Raw genomic sequence first — 17357 nt, 5'->3', positions numbered from 1 at the left:
TACTATAACTGATACCCTGAACTATTTAGTCAAGAAATGAGCAATTAGTATTCTATTATTAATACCTTCCCTGCCTAAACAAGATTTAGCAGCTTCTTCATACATCATGAGCCCTATTCCCTGTCTATGTACCCCATCCTTCCTGCCTGAGTAAACAAATTCTACATTACCTAATATCAAGCTTCCTACCCCTTGGATATGAGTTTCTGAAACTCCTAATAAATCCAGTTCAAATTGTATGAATTTGTCTGTCAAAATGTGAATACTATAGTCATTTTTTTTTAATGCTGTAACATTCCAAGTTCTAATTTGTTCTTTAAATCATTGAAATTATTTTGGCCTCAGGAAAAGCAATGATCCCAGATACCGGTGCAGGACAGGAATCAACATATCTTCTCAAGTCTACACCAAAGTTCTACACTACTCCATTAACTCAACAGCAACTGGTTAAGTGACAATTGAAAACAGGATTATATGCCCAATTTATAAGATAAAGACATTTTCCTACACATTGTGTGATATTTTCTACCTATATTAACCTTCAGTGTCATTTTAAGTGGTCCTTCTTAGTGTTTTATTTAACTTGCCTGGACTTTGAATCCCTTGGGAATATCATCCTTTGTCTCCTTTTGGTTAATTTTTTTGCAAACAATCAATCAACTGTAGTGAATCAAGGCATGCGTTCTGAAAATCATATCATTTGCCCCTCTTCTTTCTGGGTTGGGTCAATGAATCCCAATCTTTGATTATTTCTTCTTTTCTCAGGATAAACTCATATTCTTCTTCTTGGGACAATTCACTTGCGCCTGAACAGGATGCTTCTTTTTCACCTAAATTTACTAGTTAAAAAAATTATGTTACTATTATAGTAAATGTCATAATCATGAACACTACTTATAGATGTTCAAAATATGGATGTACATGTACACATGTAGATTTGCTAATAAGTTGAAAAATGTGATATAATTATAGTGGGGTTAACCCTAGTCAATAAGTCATCATAAATGGATTGCTATATATAATACTATAGCTTTACAGCCTTTAACAGTTTGAAAGCATGTATGAAAAAATCTCTTTTTGAAGATTCGGTTAAAGTTTTTACATTTGTCAGAGGGTTTTGAGGGCTTTCAAATTGAGGAGATTCACTTGTTTTCTTTCCAGCATTTTACATTTCAGTAGTATGTGCTCTGGGGTTTCTTCTTTGATCTTCCAGTACCTGCAAAATGGACTACTGGCAACTTCTCCATTTGGCTGCTTAATTTTATATGAGAAAGAATGGCGGTTGAAGTTAGCTGTATTTGTACACAGGCGATGAAACCAGACTGACTGCATCCTAGTTGGAAAGGGGGATAGATTTGATGGCTTTAATTTGGGTAGTGTTTTCAGTCGCAAATCTAGTTATGTCCCTTATAGTTAGAGGTTCCACTGGTTCCATTTGGCTTTTTGCTCCTTGCTTTGCTATATTGTCTGCTTTTTCATTTCCTTCTATACCCAGGTGACTAGGTATATATTGAAATTTAATAAAACAGCCTAATCTTCCAAGGCTGCTAAGGTTTTCTTTAGTTTGATGTAAGTCTATGTCCAGTGTTTCAAAGTTAGGGTTTGTTAGGATATTGAGAGCAGATTTGGAGTCAGAGAATACTACTATATGTTTATTACTCTGTTTCAGTTTAATTAGCATCTCTAAGCCCAAATTGATGGCAGCTACTTCAGCTGTTAGTATGCTGGTCCCTGCCTTATGTTTTTCCATAATGCATAGGCTGTGCTCTCTTAGAAAGCACCCACTTCCACATCCATCTTCACTTAATGATCCATCAACATATAGTTGGTTATATCCATCACATTCCTTTTTTAGGAGCTGTCCAAAATGTTGGATTGCAGTTTGGATTCAATTTGTTCCTTTTTTTGGGGGAGGAATTCTAGTTTAACCTCTGGGTTGATTGATATCCATGGTGGATCTTTTGCTATTTTAGTTTTAACATGCTCTAGTTTGATGGGGTATTGTGTCCTGGCCATAATTGCTGACATCAGTGGGTGATTTTTTGGCTCTAGTCGGCTAGCTCTAGCTTCTGGAAATAAGAAATGGTGAGGGGTTGTTTCCAATTTTGTCAGGTATCTTATGGTTAAAAGTTTGTATCTATTTTCAATAGGTGGAAGCCCTCCTTCTTGTAGAAGGTTTGAATCTCTGTTGTTTTTCTACATCCTGTGGCAAGGCGGATTGCTGTATTTTGCACACATTCTAATTTGTTGAAGAGCTGTTTTGAGCAAGTTCCATAGATAATCAGGCCATACTCAATTACTGGTCTGATGTACTGTGTGTAGAGTTTGAGGAGGGATCTATCCATACTGTCCCAGGTTGCAACCCATAGTATTTGCACAATTCTCATCTTTTTTATGTATGATTGTATAATATGGTCAATATGAGGCTTGAAGGTAAGCCTGTAGGCCAGAACTATTCCAAGGTACTTAGTTGCACTGGTAGTTGGGATTGTAGAATTTCCTAGGGTAACTGGTTGTAATTCTACTTTTCGTCTATTATGGAAATATATGATCACTGATTTGGGGACTGATATGGGTAGTTTCATGCTGGTAGAAAAGTCCTGGAGGTTATTAGAAATAGTTTGGAGTTTATTTGCAACTTCAGCAAATGTTTTCCCTTTTGCCCATGCTCCAATGTCATCTGCAAAAATTCTATGTGGTGAGTCAATTTTTAATGCTGTCATATACAATATGAATAATAAGCAGCTGAGTACAGCTCCCTGTGGAGTCCCTTTTCAATAGGTCTTGAGGATGATAGTTTCCCATTTACTTTAACTTTAAAAGTTCTATTATCTAGAAAGCTATCAATCAGTTTTCTGATTGGTTAGGGGAAGCCTAATGCAAGGAGTCTTTCTCCTAGTATATCTTTTTGTGCATTATCATATGCTCCTTCTAAATCAATCAGTACAGCACCCAGTATTAATCCATCATTCATAGTTTACTCTGCATCTGTCACAAGTTTCAAAATGATGTCTATAGTTGAATGGTAAGCTCTGAATCCAGCTTGATATTTTGGGAGGATGTTATTTGTCTCTGCATACCACTGGACACAGTTGTACAGCATTCTCTCAAACAAATTACCAAGGGTTGGTAAACATACAGATGGTCTGTATGAATGTGGGTCATCTTTGGTTTTCCCTTATTTGGTCACAGGTGTTATAATTGCTTGTTTCCATTGCTGGGGGAATACTCCTTGTGAGTAGCAGAGGTTAAACGTACGTATAAGAGCTTCTTGGAAATTTCTTGGGGCATTTTATATCCCAGAGATATGGATTTCATCTTCACCTGGGCTTGCTTTTTGTTTCATTTTATTAACTGCTTGCAGGAATTCATTTGTTTTAAAGGACTGTGTTAGCTCATAAACTGTATTTAATCTTTCATTGTGCATTTGCTTATTTAACTCTTCTTTGTGGGCAAACTTCTGTTGGTAGATGTCAGCAAGTGCTTCAACTTATTTGCTATCATCTTCAAGTTGGATACCACATACAAGTAGGGGATGCTTAATGTTATTCTTTTTTTTCCTGCTCCCATGATTCTGTCTAAAAATTGGCGTATTTTTGATTCAGGTGTGTATCTGTCAATCTTTTCCTAGTAGGATGCCCATCTCAAGGCTTTGACCTTTCTTGTGTCTCTTCTGAGTCTTGCGCAGACTTGTTTAAATTGGATGTATGTTGTGGTGTTTGGAGTTTTTCTAAAATTCTTTGCTGTGTCTGTTTTACGGTAAATGAAGTTTGACGCTGGTCATTCCGCCATGGTTATGATGTTTTCTTTGATGATTTGTTTATGCATTGTTTGTTGGTAGTTCTAGGTATTGATGATATTGCAGCTTCTTTAAGATGAGTAGTTAGTCTTTTGGTACAGAATTCTGTGTCTTGGCTTTCTTGAATTGGCATGTAATCAATATTGTTTAGAATTTCTTTAAATTTAGTCAAGTTTGCCCTGATATTGTTAAATTTTGGTGTGTGTTCTTCTTCTTCATAACCAGTTCTACCAATTTCTACCAGTATGGCATAGTGGTCTGTTAGTAGGTGAGGGACTGTACTTATTTTTGAGTATTTAGATAGTTTATTTGGCATTAGTTGTAGGTCAATGGTGGAGAAAAAATTAGTTTTGCAGTCGTAATAGGTATTCATACCATGTGGTGTGGCTATTGACATTTCTGGGAATTCATTTAGTAGGTTTTCTAAAAATTGGCCTGCCTTGCTGGTTTTCTTTCCTCCCAAAGTAGGGCTATGAGCAATGAAGTCTCCTGCTATTATTATTTTCTGATGAATCATCTTAGGTGCAATTTCTGTAAGGAATTCCCTAGCTTCTTGGTTACCATTGGGATTGTAAAAAGAGTATATTGTTAGTGTTTCTCTATCTTTAAGACTTATTTTTACTCCAACTACATCAACCTCATTAGGGTATTACTTTGGTATTATGAAGTTGTGCTTAACATCTTTCCTTGCAAGGATAGCCACGCCCCCTCCTTTCCTGCCTGATGATCTTTCTTTCCTGTAGAGCTCATATCCTTCTACCCATAGTGTCCTTTCTTGGTCAAGGTGGGTTTCCTGGAGACATATAACATTTGTACGTTTTAATTTAGTATACATGATCAGCTGGTTTATCTTCTCTTTTAATATTGAGTGTGTGTTCCATTGGAGAATCTTCAGTGTTGTTTTGCTCTGGTTTTGTTATGGTTCGGGGTGGCTTTGGTCTTTATGCATTGGCCATACAGTGGTAAGCTTGAGGGTTATTTAAGATGGTGATTAGATCTAGCTCTGCAGTCTCTACTAAGCTTTTAGAGAAGTATTTTGTGGCTAGTTCTCTCATGATGACTGCCTTAAGTCCTTGGGGCATTTTAGCTTGGGAAAGGAAAGTACTTGCCATGGTGTAGGCTATGAGGTTGGTGATTGCCTTGGCTGTGTTGGTGAGCATTGATTCTGTGGCCTGGTTAGTGGCTGATGCTACTGGAGCTAATGGCTTGGGGTTTTGCTTGATATCTGGTAGGCTTGTGGGTCTTACTTGCCTATTGCTGTTGCTGGAGCTGGTGCTTGCTGGGGCAGGGAACAGGGAAGAGAATATGGCAGGTATTGGAGATTTTGTGGTGTGCTAGATGTTCTTGGTGTCCTGGGGGTCTCAAGCTTGCTGTATGTTGGGGAGAGGGGTGGGTTTGGAACTGTTTCTGAGGGGATAGCTGGCTTGTTGTATTTACTTACTTGTGGGACAGAAAATGGAATTGGTATATTTTTTATTTCAGCCATTCTCATTATGTTAAGACGCTCTCTGTACTTAGGACATAGTCTTCTATTGTCAGACTGATGGGGGCCATAGTAATTTATGCATTTAGGTTGGGCTTTACAGTCATTGCTTTTATGTTCTTGTTGGCACACTATGCATTTGTTTATTGTGGTTTTGCAATGCTTGTAGGTATGGCCTAGTCTATGGCACTTGTTACACTGGATTGGTTTATCCTTGTATGCTTTATGTGACTTTGGCTACCCAAATAGAAATATTTGTTGGGTGATCTGGGGGTGTCCATCCAACATGAAAAGTACAGTCCTATTTGTTTGTGGAGTGTTTATTCCTGGTTTACCTAGGCGGTGGATAGCCTTAACTGGAATGTCTTCCCCATTGGCAGTCATTAAACCCTCTTTTAGTTCAGCTTCAGGGATTTCAGGTGGTATGTTGTATACTACAATTGTTTCTTCTTTTTGTTGAGGTTTCCACTTTTCAGTTGTCACCTGGATGCTTCCAACAGTTGTTAGCTGCAGAGCTGTGTTGGTATGGTTAGCTTCTGGAAACGGGACTTCTAATAAGCCATCTCTAGCTATATAGATGCTGAAACTGCATCTCAGGGCCTTGAAGAGCGTTAATCTTATCTGCTGTATATTCTTAGGTAAGAATAGCGTCTCCAGGGATTTTGGAATCAGTCTTATAACTGTTCCATCTTGGATGTATTTCTCTGTAGTTTGTTGGGTTGGGCTATGAATTAGGAGTGGTTGGGTGGTTTGGTAATGGCCTCTGTGGCTTGCAGCCTGTAGAGGACTATTAGATGGCTTCTTACTTTTTTATTTTCTCTGTACACTGATGAACTCAGTTTCTACTGTGCTGGTTTCTGGTCTTTCCTGAACTGTGATCATGGTGTTATTTTAGCTATCATCAGATGTTTCAGTTTCAATTGCCAATGCAGGATTGGGGACTTGATTTGGGGAGAGTATTGCATCTCCCCAAGACTGGCCCCCTTCCAAGTGGGGGCCAGGTGGATCTGGTTTTGACATTCAGTCAAGGAAAATGGCAAAAATATTGATAACAGGTAAATCAATACAATACATAGATCAGCTAAGATACTTGACCAAAAAAGGATAATAATTGTAATCCTCCTCAAAATGGTAGTAAAAAGGATAATTTTTGTATTATTTATTTTCTAGCCGTTTTCTTCGAATTGAAACAAATAAACCTGACATTTCATGTGCATCTATTTCTTCTAAAGTTACGTACTTGCAAAATGAAGAGTTGCAAAACATAACCAAATGATATATTTACATACCACCATAGATTACGTTGGCTCAGTTGTTTTTTTTTGCGTATTTTTCGGCAATTGTATTTCGAATTTTTGTGTATTTAACATAAACTCAACCTTGTTAAGTTGCTCCTTTATTTACTTTTTTTTGTAGACAAATCCTTCCTTCTTCTTCTTCTTCTATTTAACAGCAGGCGGGCTTTTCAGTATAACTATTTAACGGGCTTTTCAGTATAACTATTTAGCCCTTTTCCTTTTGCTTCACTCTGTGGGCTACAGAGCTACTGGCTTGATTGCCTCATATTTATTAGATATATTCATATATCTTTCAGCAGATCTTTCGACTCTAGGAGTTCAAATATAAGATGATAGATGTTGATTTCTATGCTCTGTGTGCAGGTACAGTTGGCTAGGCTCTTGGCTGATAGTGGGATTTTGTGGTGTTTGAAGTATTTTAACAGTTTACAAAGCAAGGTATGTTGTGCAGACGTCAGCATATTACATTCAAATAGGCAATGGTCAATTGTTTCATTATTCATATTACAATGCCTGCAAAGAGGGGACAGGGGAATTGAACCACTTGAATTAGAAAGCTTATATGAGAATGCAAGGAAATTTAGTCCATTTGTTCCAGAACGAATTCTATGATAAATTTTAGAAAGATACTTATTGGGAAAGGGGGAAAGGATAGGATTAATCTTATTAAAATTAATATCTAATAGCCTCACTCGGTAAATATCTCTAATTGGGATAGGTCTCCCACTTGGCTTGTCAATATTTATAGCATTTTTTGCTATTTCATCAACCTGATGATTACCACTTATGCCAGAGTGGCTAGGAATGTACTGAAAGTAAGTTTTTATGCCACTTGAAGCAAGATTATCAATAATACTGAGACAATGATAAGTGTCAATGTCCAACTTATATTGAGGAGCTGAGGCCAGCAACTCAAGGCTTGATAAAGAGTCGGAATAGATGATAATATTATTTGAATTTTCAATCAAAGGTTGGTTTTGCTTAAGGTGTTCTAATGCCATGATTATGGCATTTAACTAAGCAGACATTATAGATAAATTATTACATAATCTCTCTCCTATTGCAATTTTCAGGTGAGGAAGGAAAACACCACTTGCAACTTTCTCATCCATTTTTGACCCATCAACAAATATTTGGAAGTGATTTTTATAGGTAATTGTATTAAGTTCTGCAAATTTTTTCTGGACAAAAGCAATGGGGGTTAAATCTTTATTCCATTTTGAAAATTCAGTATTTATTATGGGAAATGACCACTTCCATGGAGGGGATTGGGGGAAAGTAGGTGCAATAGATTTTGCTGGTCCAGGGAACTTCTTTTGAATATTGGCATACTCATCTGCAATACCTCTATACATGGCTGGATTTCTTAACCAATTATGTAATGTGTGTGAGCTATTTGATTCAATTTTTGCAAGATGTTTTATCAAGAGAAAGCTACGTCTCTCCCTTATTGTTGTTATTCCACTCTCCATAAGCAGAAACTTGGTGCTTGTGGGTTTCCTAAGACCAAATATGAGACGTATTATATCATTTTGTGTTGTTTCAATTTTTTGCATCTGGGTCTTTGCACATGCACCATAGACAATGAGCCCATAGTCAATATGGGGTCTTATATGTGATTTATAAAACTGGAGTAAGGTTTTCTCCTTACAACCCCAGGGTGTGGAAAGAAGTCTTTTTAGTATATTTGCTTTTCTATAACATTTTTTTATTGTGTTTGAAATGTGGAGGTGGAAATTAAGTTTTTGGTCAAGCATGAGACCTAGGTAATTAATATTATTATCTTCTGGAATAATTGTTTTATTTAGAGTTAGTTTTGCATTAACATGGTTTCGCTTCCGGTGAAATTGGATTATTTTTGACTTGGTCGGTGCAATGGGTAAATCTGAATGTTGAGAGAATTTTTCAAACTGGAAAAGTGATTTTTGCAGATTTGACTGTGCTATCTCAAAGGTGTTGCCAGATGACCATAGCACAAGATCATCAGCATATTGTAGATTCGTGTGGGGTAGGTTCATGTCCCAGAGATATAGGGCAAAAAGGAGGCAACTGAGGACTGCTCCCTGAGGTAGGCCTTTGGAAATTGTCTTTTGGGGTGAAGAGGCTGAACCAACACAAACAATGAAACTTCGCACTTCTATGAAGGATTTAATAAGGGATACTAGCTTAGGAGGTACTCCAAGGTTTGCAAGTTTATTTAAAAGGATTTGGTGGTTCACATTGTCATAAGCTCCTTCAAAATCTAGGAAAGCTGCCACTAGGATATTATTTTTTGAGAAAGATTCATTTATTGTATTTGTTAGCAAAATGAAAGCATCTGTTGAGGAGTGGTATTTCTTGAATCCAGTTTGAGTGTGTGGGATCATGTTATTTTTCTCAACAAACCAGAGGAGTCTGTGATAGATCATTTTCTCCATTATTTTTCCCATCACAGGGGTAATCATTATGGGCCTATAAGACTCAGGGTTATCTTTTGGTTTATTTTTCTTTAGGATTGGTAGGAGGGACGAACATTTTCATATATTGGGGAATCTAGAAGATGCCCAAGCGTGATTGTAACAATTTAGCAATTCTTGTTTGTATGAAGGTGTGAGATTCTTTATCCATGTAGGGTGTATATTGTCATAGCTACTGCTAGTTTTGGGCCTAATATGATGTATTGCATTATTCAATTCCTGGATTGAAAATGGATTAGTTGTGTACTCGGATCCTGGGCGTGGTTGGCAACAAGGGTTCATAGGAATTTTGGACAGTTTGCTTTGATTATTTGATGTTAGCTTATTAACAAAAAGAGTTGCAAATAGGTTAGCCTTTTCATTATCATTGTCATAATGGGTATTATTATGTATAAGCTCATACAGGAGTGGGTTGGGAGAAGTCTTTTTCCCACATATGTGGCTTATGACTTTATGTATAATTGGCTCATTTGTTTCTCTGGAGAGATTATTTGCAAAATTATTCCAGTATTTATATTTAGCATCTATTATAGTCATTTTTAGATTAGATTCTGCTTGTATTTTTTTTAAATATGTAGTAGGTTTTGTTTTTTTTATGAATTCTGTCCTAGCTGCCTTTTTTATCCTCCATTTCTTTAGGCCCTCATTTGTCCACCATACTTTAGGAATTTGTTTAGGGAATTTTTGCTTAGGTGTTGTCCTGGGGATAGCATGATTAGCTGTATTTATTAGTAAAGATGTCAACGCTTCAGCATGTGTGTCAACTGTTGTGTTAGAAATGCATGAACTTTGGGTGAAACTTGTAATTTCATCATTTAGCTTATTTTGGAAAATAGACCAATTTGCTTTAGTGTTGATATATTTGGAGGTATGAGATAAAGTTTCAGAAGGTTCATTTAGGGAGCAAACTATAGCAAAGTGGTCTGTACATAGACTATCAATTTTATTTATGTAAATTTTGTTCAAAAAATTTAAAGACACAATTTGTAGGTCAATTGTGGAGAAATTGCCACTTTTGGGGTTGAAATAAGTATTCAGGTTTGGAGGGGTAGCAACAACTAATTCATTATTATTTGAAGTCATATGCTCAATAAATTTACCAGCTTTATTTGCTGGTATATTCCCCCACAAAAGGCTGTGGGCATTGAAATCACCACAAATAATGATATTTTTTAACATATTAGAATGATTTATATAATTAAAGAAATCCTTGGCATCTGTAGTTTGGCCATTAGGGTTATAAAAGCTTATTATGTAGGTTTTTAAATCATTCAGCCAAACACTTATACCAATTACATCAACATCATTTTCAAAATCTGGAAAATTGATGCCACAAAATTCTATATTATTATTAACTAATAAAGCTACACCACCTCCTTTTCTCTCTGAAGATCTATCCTTTCTCAGGATAGTATATCCCAGAGACTTAATTTGTTGATTTTGGGTTAAATGAGTTTCCTGGAGGCAAGCAATATTAATTGAATTATTATTCATAAATGATATTAGTTCATTTAGCTTATTTTCTGTGAGTGATCTTACATTCCATTGGAGTATTGATAAATGTTATGTTGTTGATTTATTCTTCATATGACTGTGTATCAATGTTCAGCTTTGTTAACAGTAAAGCAAGATCTTTTTTTGCTTGAATGAGCATATCATCTGGGATGTAGATTTTTGCCAATTCTGCAATAATTTTTGTTTTCTGTAGTGGATGTATGTTCATGGCCTGAACTGCATTACAGTTTAGAATGAATAAGCATATATTTGGGGATTGCATTTTTGGTAGTGCATCCTGTTTGTTGGTTAAGGGATTGATTCCTGGTAGTGTTTCTGGTTTGTTTCTTCTTGGGAGGGAGGGCCAGGCTGGCCTCATCTCACCGGAAAAGGAGGCTTGTTGGCTTGGTGATTCCTTCTGATACGGATTTGAGCTAGGGGGCTTAGAAGGTGGTATTTTATATGGGGTGCTTGATGCATTGGGGGCATTTGACTTGGGGGTTTTGGTTGGTTTCATTACAGGCTTTATTTGGTATCGTTGGACAGCATTTGCTTCCATTGCTGCAAAGGGGTATGGGATGGCCTTCTCTGTTGATATTTGGAGTGTTAGAGCTCTTTTCTTGTATGCAAGGCATAATGATTTATTTGTAGATTCATGTGGGCCTTTGCAATTGATGCATGTAGGCTGAGTGTTGTTGCAAGCTGTCAGCTCTTTAGGATGGAAAGATTTACAATTACTACACTCTTGGAGAATTTCATTGCACTTGTTTGTTGTGTGTCCCAGTTTGAAACACTTCTGACACTGAATAGGCTTAGGTTTGTATTCCTTGTGTGGTTTGATTTGCCCAAATAGGAATAATTTTTCTGGGATATCAATTTTATCCTTCAGTGTGAATAAGAAGGATCTACTAGTTTTTAGGCCATTAGAGTTGGGTTTTCCAAGTTGGGTAACATCCTCAACTGGGATTGTGTTTCCAGCCCTATCTGAAAGGTCTTCTTTTAACTCCTGAGTAGATATCTCTGGAGGAACATTATAAACTACTATTTTTGTTGGTGATTGTTTTGGGTTCCAATTAGATGCAATAATTGGGTTATTCAGAAGGGATTTAAGGTTAATTATTGTATCTGCTGATTTCTGATCTTCTACAGCTATTAGCAGAGATCCATCACGGTTAATGTTAAGAGAGAACATTGATTTTAGCAGTTTAAAAATTGCAACTCCTATTGCAGAGATCATTTTTATATCAAAGGGAGTAGTGGGAGTAATTTTAAGGTAAATTCCTAAGTTTTGGAGGGAGGATCTTGGGCAGGGAGAGGGGAAATGCTTTTAATTGGGGAGATTTTTTTCCTTTTTTTAGAACTTCTAGAGAGGACCTCTTGAAACCCATTATCATCTATGGTTACATTAGCCCCTACACTTATCATTGTCCTTTTCTCCGAATTGGAGCTATCATTAGAACTTTGAGATAGGGTGCTTGACCTGCCAGGATGGGTATCTTTCACTATTACACTTTCACTGGATTTTTATTTGGTATCTGGGGATATTTTTTTTTTTGGAGGACTTCTAATAATTGCCTATTGGAAAAAGCTTTAAACACAGAAATAAAACTAAAACAAGAAGGGAAAATAGATGATATCAAACCGTCTGCACTATACTATGGGGGAGGATAAACACCACAGTATAGCCCTGAGGATGTCTTGAGCAGAATTGGTTTTGGTACATCCTCCAGTTTCAGTGAATCAAGGGCTTCTCCTTTTTCTAAACACGCAAGATTGCCAGTGCTCATTACATTTGCTGTTATTTTTTTCTCCCTAATATTGGATTTTTATTTGTTGGAAGCCAAATATTAAAGAAATCAAGCCGTAATGCCACCTGAAGGCAATAAACAAGTGCGAGCAAGCCCATGCAAGGATAAAGATAGCTGTGCTGCCTGTAGTATTGGCCTTGATGATGCTGCAGAGGCAATTAATTGTGATAAGTGTAAAAGATGGCTGTGTGCAACCTGTCTTTAGCTAAGTCCTAAAGTATAAGATCTACTTAATTAAATTATATCAAAAATAGGTTGCCAATGATTGTGTATTCTATGGAAAGTCAATACACCTGAAACCCAAGCTAATTCAGTTGCTACTACTGTGGATGAGGTAACCAAAATTGTTACAAATACAATTTCGTGCTAATAAATGATTCTATCCCAGCAAATGAGCACTTTATCTGAAGGACTGAACAACAACATAGAAGCAGTGACAACCAAAGTTGATACTATTGAACTTGCAGTAGAATCAAAGTGCAACATCACCAAAGTTAAAGAAATTGCATCTGATACTGTAAAGGCTGAAACAAAGACTATAAGAACAGACAGCAGCTACCAAGTGCAAACAAACCTAAGAACACTAGTGCACGATGAAATAAATAGAGAGCAGCAGAAAAAAATCTAGGTGCTTACAGCATTCCTGTGACAACAGATGATAATATTCATGTTCAAAACTATTTAAGAGTCCCAGTAGGGCCTACCATCTGTTCCTATCTCCAACTTAAAACGTCTGCCCCCTAAGCAAACTATTGCCAGTGAATCAGTTCAAAGACCTCCCTCTCTACTTTTCACTGTGCCTACAATTTTGGTTAAACATACCATTATTTAAGTCTTCTCAGCAAAAAGTCAGACATCTGGTTTTATAGCAACATGTCAAGAGAAGACAGAACTAGATATAAGACACTTGTTGAAGAGCTGAAAGCCAGAGTTACCACTGGAGAAAAAGACCTTGCTATTCGTAATGGGAAAATAGTTCCAAAAAAAGAGAAGTGGGTGCTGCAGAAATGTGCACCCCACCACCCATACAAATGTAAAGCTGCCATATGTTGTAAATAGTGTTAATAGTTATGATGATGATAAAAGTGCTGATGATGAAATATGTCTCCATGTACTACTCTTATCCTTGTTTGAAATATGTACCACATCAGATACTTCATTTAGCCAGTCCAGCATCAATGATGATTCTCTCTGCCAATCTACTGATTCTACACATAAAGAACATGAGGAACAAGGACCAAATATCAATGGCTGCTCAAAATTAAGTTCAGACTTTTGCCTTCTATTAGCCAAGATAGATCAAATTACTAACAAAATAAATGAATTAAAAAGTCTAATTTATTGTAGATTATGATCTGGTTCTACTTACCAAAGTATGCCCTAAGAGTACCAAGAATAACAAGAGTAGAATAGAAGATACACATATTCAATTGCCCAGTTACCAAATCATCTTTAATCTCTTGTCAAAAGAATGCAAGCATGGAGTCCTAGCTTATGTAAAAGCAGCATATATTGTCCAGGATCTTTATATAGAATCTAGCCTGCCATCTGTGGAGACCATTTTCTTTGATATCACAGACCAAAGCCAAGACCTATGCCAAACCAGGGATGTGTATACTGTAGTCCCTTGGCACCCTCTTCCATTGATACCAAGTATGTGCTCTCAAATATGTTCTGCAAAGCCATAGAAAATTTCAAAGGTGATTTTCTTATAGGTGACTTTAATTTTCCTTATATCTTGTGGAACGAAGGTTTTCCATATAATCCAGTTACTTGTAGTTCATCACCATCAGTCCCTTTGTTGATTGTATTCATGATCTCTCTACCTTTCTAGCAATCAACCAAACCACACGTTTTTGCCTCCACCAGCAATCAAAATTACTTGACCTAGTCTTTGTTAACAATAGTGAACTGATCCAAAGGATAAATTATTTCCCACCTATTGGTAAAAATGAGAACCTCACCATTGAATTAGTTACCAATAGACACAAAGCAAGAAATAGACATAAAAAAAGATATTTACAGACTACAAGGTGATCACATTGAGGCAAATTAACTAGGAGTGACCTTCCAAGGTGGGATCAACAAGCAGTGGGACAAATTCTGTGCTCTACTCATGGAAACTTGGCAACAGAACACAATAGTAAGTTTTATCCCCATACCAAAGACCTTACCATATATGACAGCTGGAAAAAGACAATGAAGAAACCTAAAGAAACACCATTGGAGAAAAAAGAATAAGCCAGGCCATTATGAAAAATATGTCAAAGCCTAAAATAAATTAAGGAATCTCACCAAACAACTGTACTGTAATTTTGAGACAAGACTTGGCAACCAAAGTAAGTTGAACCCTAAAAGATTCTGGAATTATGTATCAAGCAGAGATCACAACCAGAGATCCATAAAATGCTTAACAACAAATGATGGAAACAAAGTCATTGGCACCCAAAATATAGTGGATCTTCTGAATGAGCAATTTGCATCAGTCTTCACAAATGAACCCGATAATGTTCACATTCCCAACTCAAAGTACAACATCCAGAAGCAAATGAGGCACATTACACTTACTACTTTTATGATTGAAAAACAACTCAAAAGCCTGGCCATCAACAAAAGTGCTGGTCCTGATAACATTCATCCTTGTCTGCTATTAAATAAAAAAAAAACAAGTTTTTTAAACTGAAAGTAAGGAACGACATTAAAACTTAAAACGAACAGAAATTATTCCGCATATGAAAGGGGCTGTCCCCTCCTCAGCGCCTCGCTCTTTACGCTAAAGATTTTTATTGTTTTAAAAATAAAGTTGTGAGACAGAGTCAAACTTTAGCGTAAAGAGCGAGGCGTTGAGGAGGGGACAGCCCCTTTCATATTCGGAATAATTTCCTTTCGTTTTAAGTTATAATGTTGCTCCTTATTTTCAGTTTAAAAAACTTGTTTTTTTTATATTTAATTTCTGATCGTTGTTTAAACAAAAAAAAACTTAATCGAAAAGAGCGAGGCGCTGAGGAGGGGACGGCCCATTTCATATACGGAATAATTTCTGTTCGTTTTAAGTTTTAATGTCATTCCTTACTTTCAGTTTAAAAACTTGTTTTTTTTTAATTTAATTTCTGATCGTTTTTTAGTTAATTCAGCTTTTATTTTGGCTCACCGTCATTGAATAAGATAACAAAATTTGCATTGAAATTTAAGTTTTCTTTTGCTCAATGGCTATCTCCAAATTTGGTTCTGACATAATTTACAAATTGACTGACGTAACGAACTTTTATATTCGTATATTTTATAACGTATATGATGGGGTTCCCCCCTAGTCAATACCTCGCTCTTTAAGTTAAGTTCAGATCGTGTTCCAATTCTTTAAGTTTGACTCTGTCTCACAACTTTATTTTTTAAAACAACAAAAAACTTTAGTATAAAGAGCGAGGCGTTGAGGAGGGGACAGTCCCTTTCATATACATAATAATTTCTGTTCGTTTTAAGTTTTAATGTTGCTCCTTACTTTCAGTTTAAAAAACTTGTTTTTTTTAAATTTAATTTCTGATCGTTTTTTAAACAAAAAAAAACTTTAGCGTAAAGAGCAAGGCGCTGAGGAGGGGACAGCCCCTTTCATATACGGAATAATTTCTGTTCGTTTTAAGCACAGTTCATATAATTATCCAGTAAGCTTATCGCAGATCATTTCTGGTCTTCGTTCTCGGTGCGAACAAAAAGCTCCTCCCACTTCTTTCTGCATTAGCGGGTTACTCTGTTTCCGATTGTTTCCAACAAAGTGCATTATTCGTAATAGCGGGTTTCCACTTGTTTCCGATTAGATAACAGTCTGACTTGTCTACCCATGAAAAGATCTGATGCCGCCTGTGTTTCTATCTGCAAAAACGTTCTCTGGAGCACTCGCACCTTGGTCCGGGTTTTTATAATGGGTGAGATAGGGAAAGATCATACTGGATAATTATATAAACTGTGGTTTTAAGTTTTAATGTCGCTCCTTACTTTCAGTTAAAAAAAACTTGTTTTTTTATTTAATTTCTGATTGTTTTTTAGTTAATGCAGCTTTTATTTTGGCTCACCGTCATTGAATAAGTAAACACAATTTGCATATAAATTTTAATTTTCTTTTGCTAAATGGCTGTCTCTAAATTTGGTTCTGACGTAACTTACGAATTAACTTACGTAACGAACTTCTACATTCATATATTTTTAATACGTATATTAGGGGGGTTCACCCCCTAGTCAATACTTTGCTCTTTAAGCTTAAGTTCGAATTTTGTTCCAATTCTTTAAAAATGACCGCTTAATCAAAAAGGCCGTTAATTAGAATAAATAGCTCTTACAAAAAATTAAACAAGGAAACGGGTTTTAATTTCTATAAAGCAGTGAATACAAAACACTTAATTAAACAAAAATACTCCGAATATTTCGGCCCCACATCCGGGAGCCTTTCTCAACAGAAAAAAAAACAAAAAAAAATTTCTTATATCAACATAAAAAGCATACTAAACAAACAAAAGAAAAAATATAAATAAATAGGAAAAGAAAATTCGCATATTAAATAAACAATTCCATTCACTGGCGTATAAACAAAATCAAATGTTTATATGGATTGGAGCACGCCTTCTCACAATATGTAAATGGAAATCTATCAAAAAATGGAAATATATTTATACTTAAACTAAAACAATAAAGGTCAGCTAACCCCCGGCCCATAACCCCTAATTAGATCTCACAAGTTCATCACCCAGTGTTTGAATTATAAATTGAACATATTCGTTTGCTTGCAAGCTTAGCTGCAGTTCGTTTACCTTTCCCAGCATTTAACCAAGTCTGACCTTTGTCCACAAGGTCATCTTTCGTATCCGAAGTATTATTAAAATTAGTACTGGTTGAAAATTTTACCTGCTTTTTAATTAAACTATTATAAATCGAATTGATCCTAAAATCCCCTTCATCTCTATTGACACTAATACCCCCATATATTATTTTTTTTATTTCTATAATTTCCTGAAGCTTTGTAAAAGTCCT

At 36.1% G+C, this 17357-nt stretch overlaps 1 protein-coding gene across 3 annotated transcripts in view; it reads right to left on the bottom strand.

Annotated features, from left to right (window-relative positions):
- Tudor-SN (Staphylococcal nuclease domain-containing protein 1) overlaps positions 1-17357 on the bottom strand; it is a 97045-nt gene that overhangs the window by 68087 nt on the left and 11601 nt on the right. The window contains exon 1 of one of the 3 annotated variants that reach the window (XM_089088320.1): positions 588-696. The exons of the other annotated variants lie outside the window; for them this stretch is intronic. The gene's annotated coding sequence lies outside the window, so the exon portion shown is untranslated. Of the gene's footprint in view, positions 1-587; positions 697-17357 lie in introns of those variants that run through there. 3 annotated transcript variants of the gene reach the window in all.

Source organism: Artemia sp. Qi Xiang Cuo, chromosome 4, assembly GCF_049724085.1.
Source record: "Artemia sp. Qi Xiang Cuo chromosome 4, ASM4972408v1, whole genome shotgun sequence".
NCBI classification, from domain to species: Eukaryota; Metazoa; Arthropoda; class Branchiopoda; order Anostraca; family Artemiidae; genus Artemia; species Artemia sp. Qi Xiang Cuo.
Note: the sequence above shows the minus strand (reverse complement) of the source record. Positions and strands in the feature narration are given on the sequence as shown.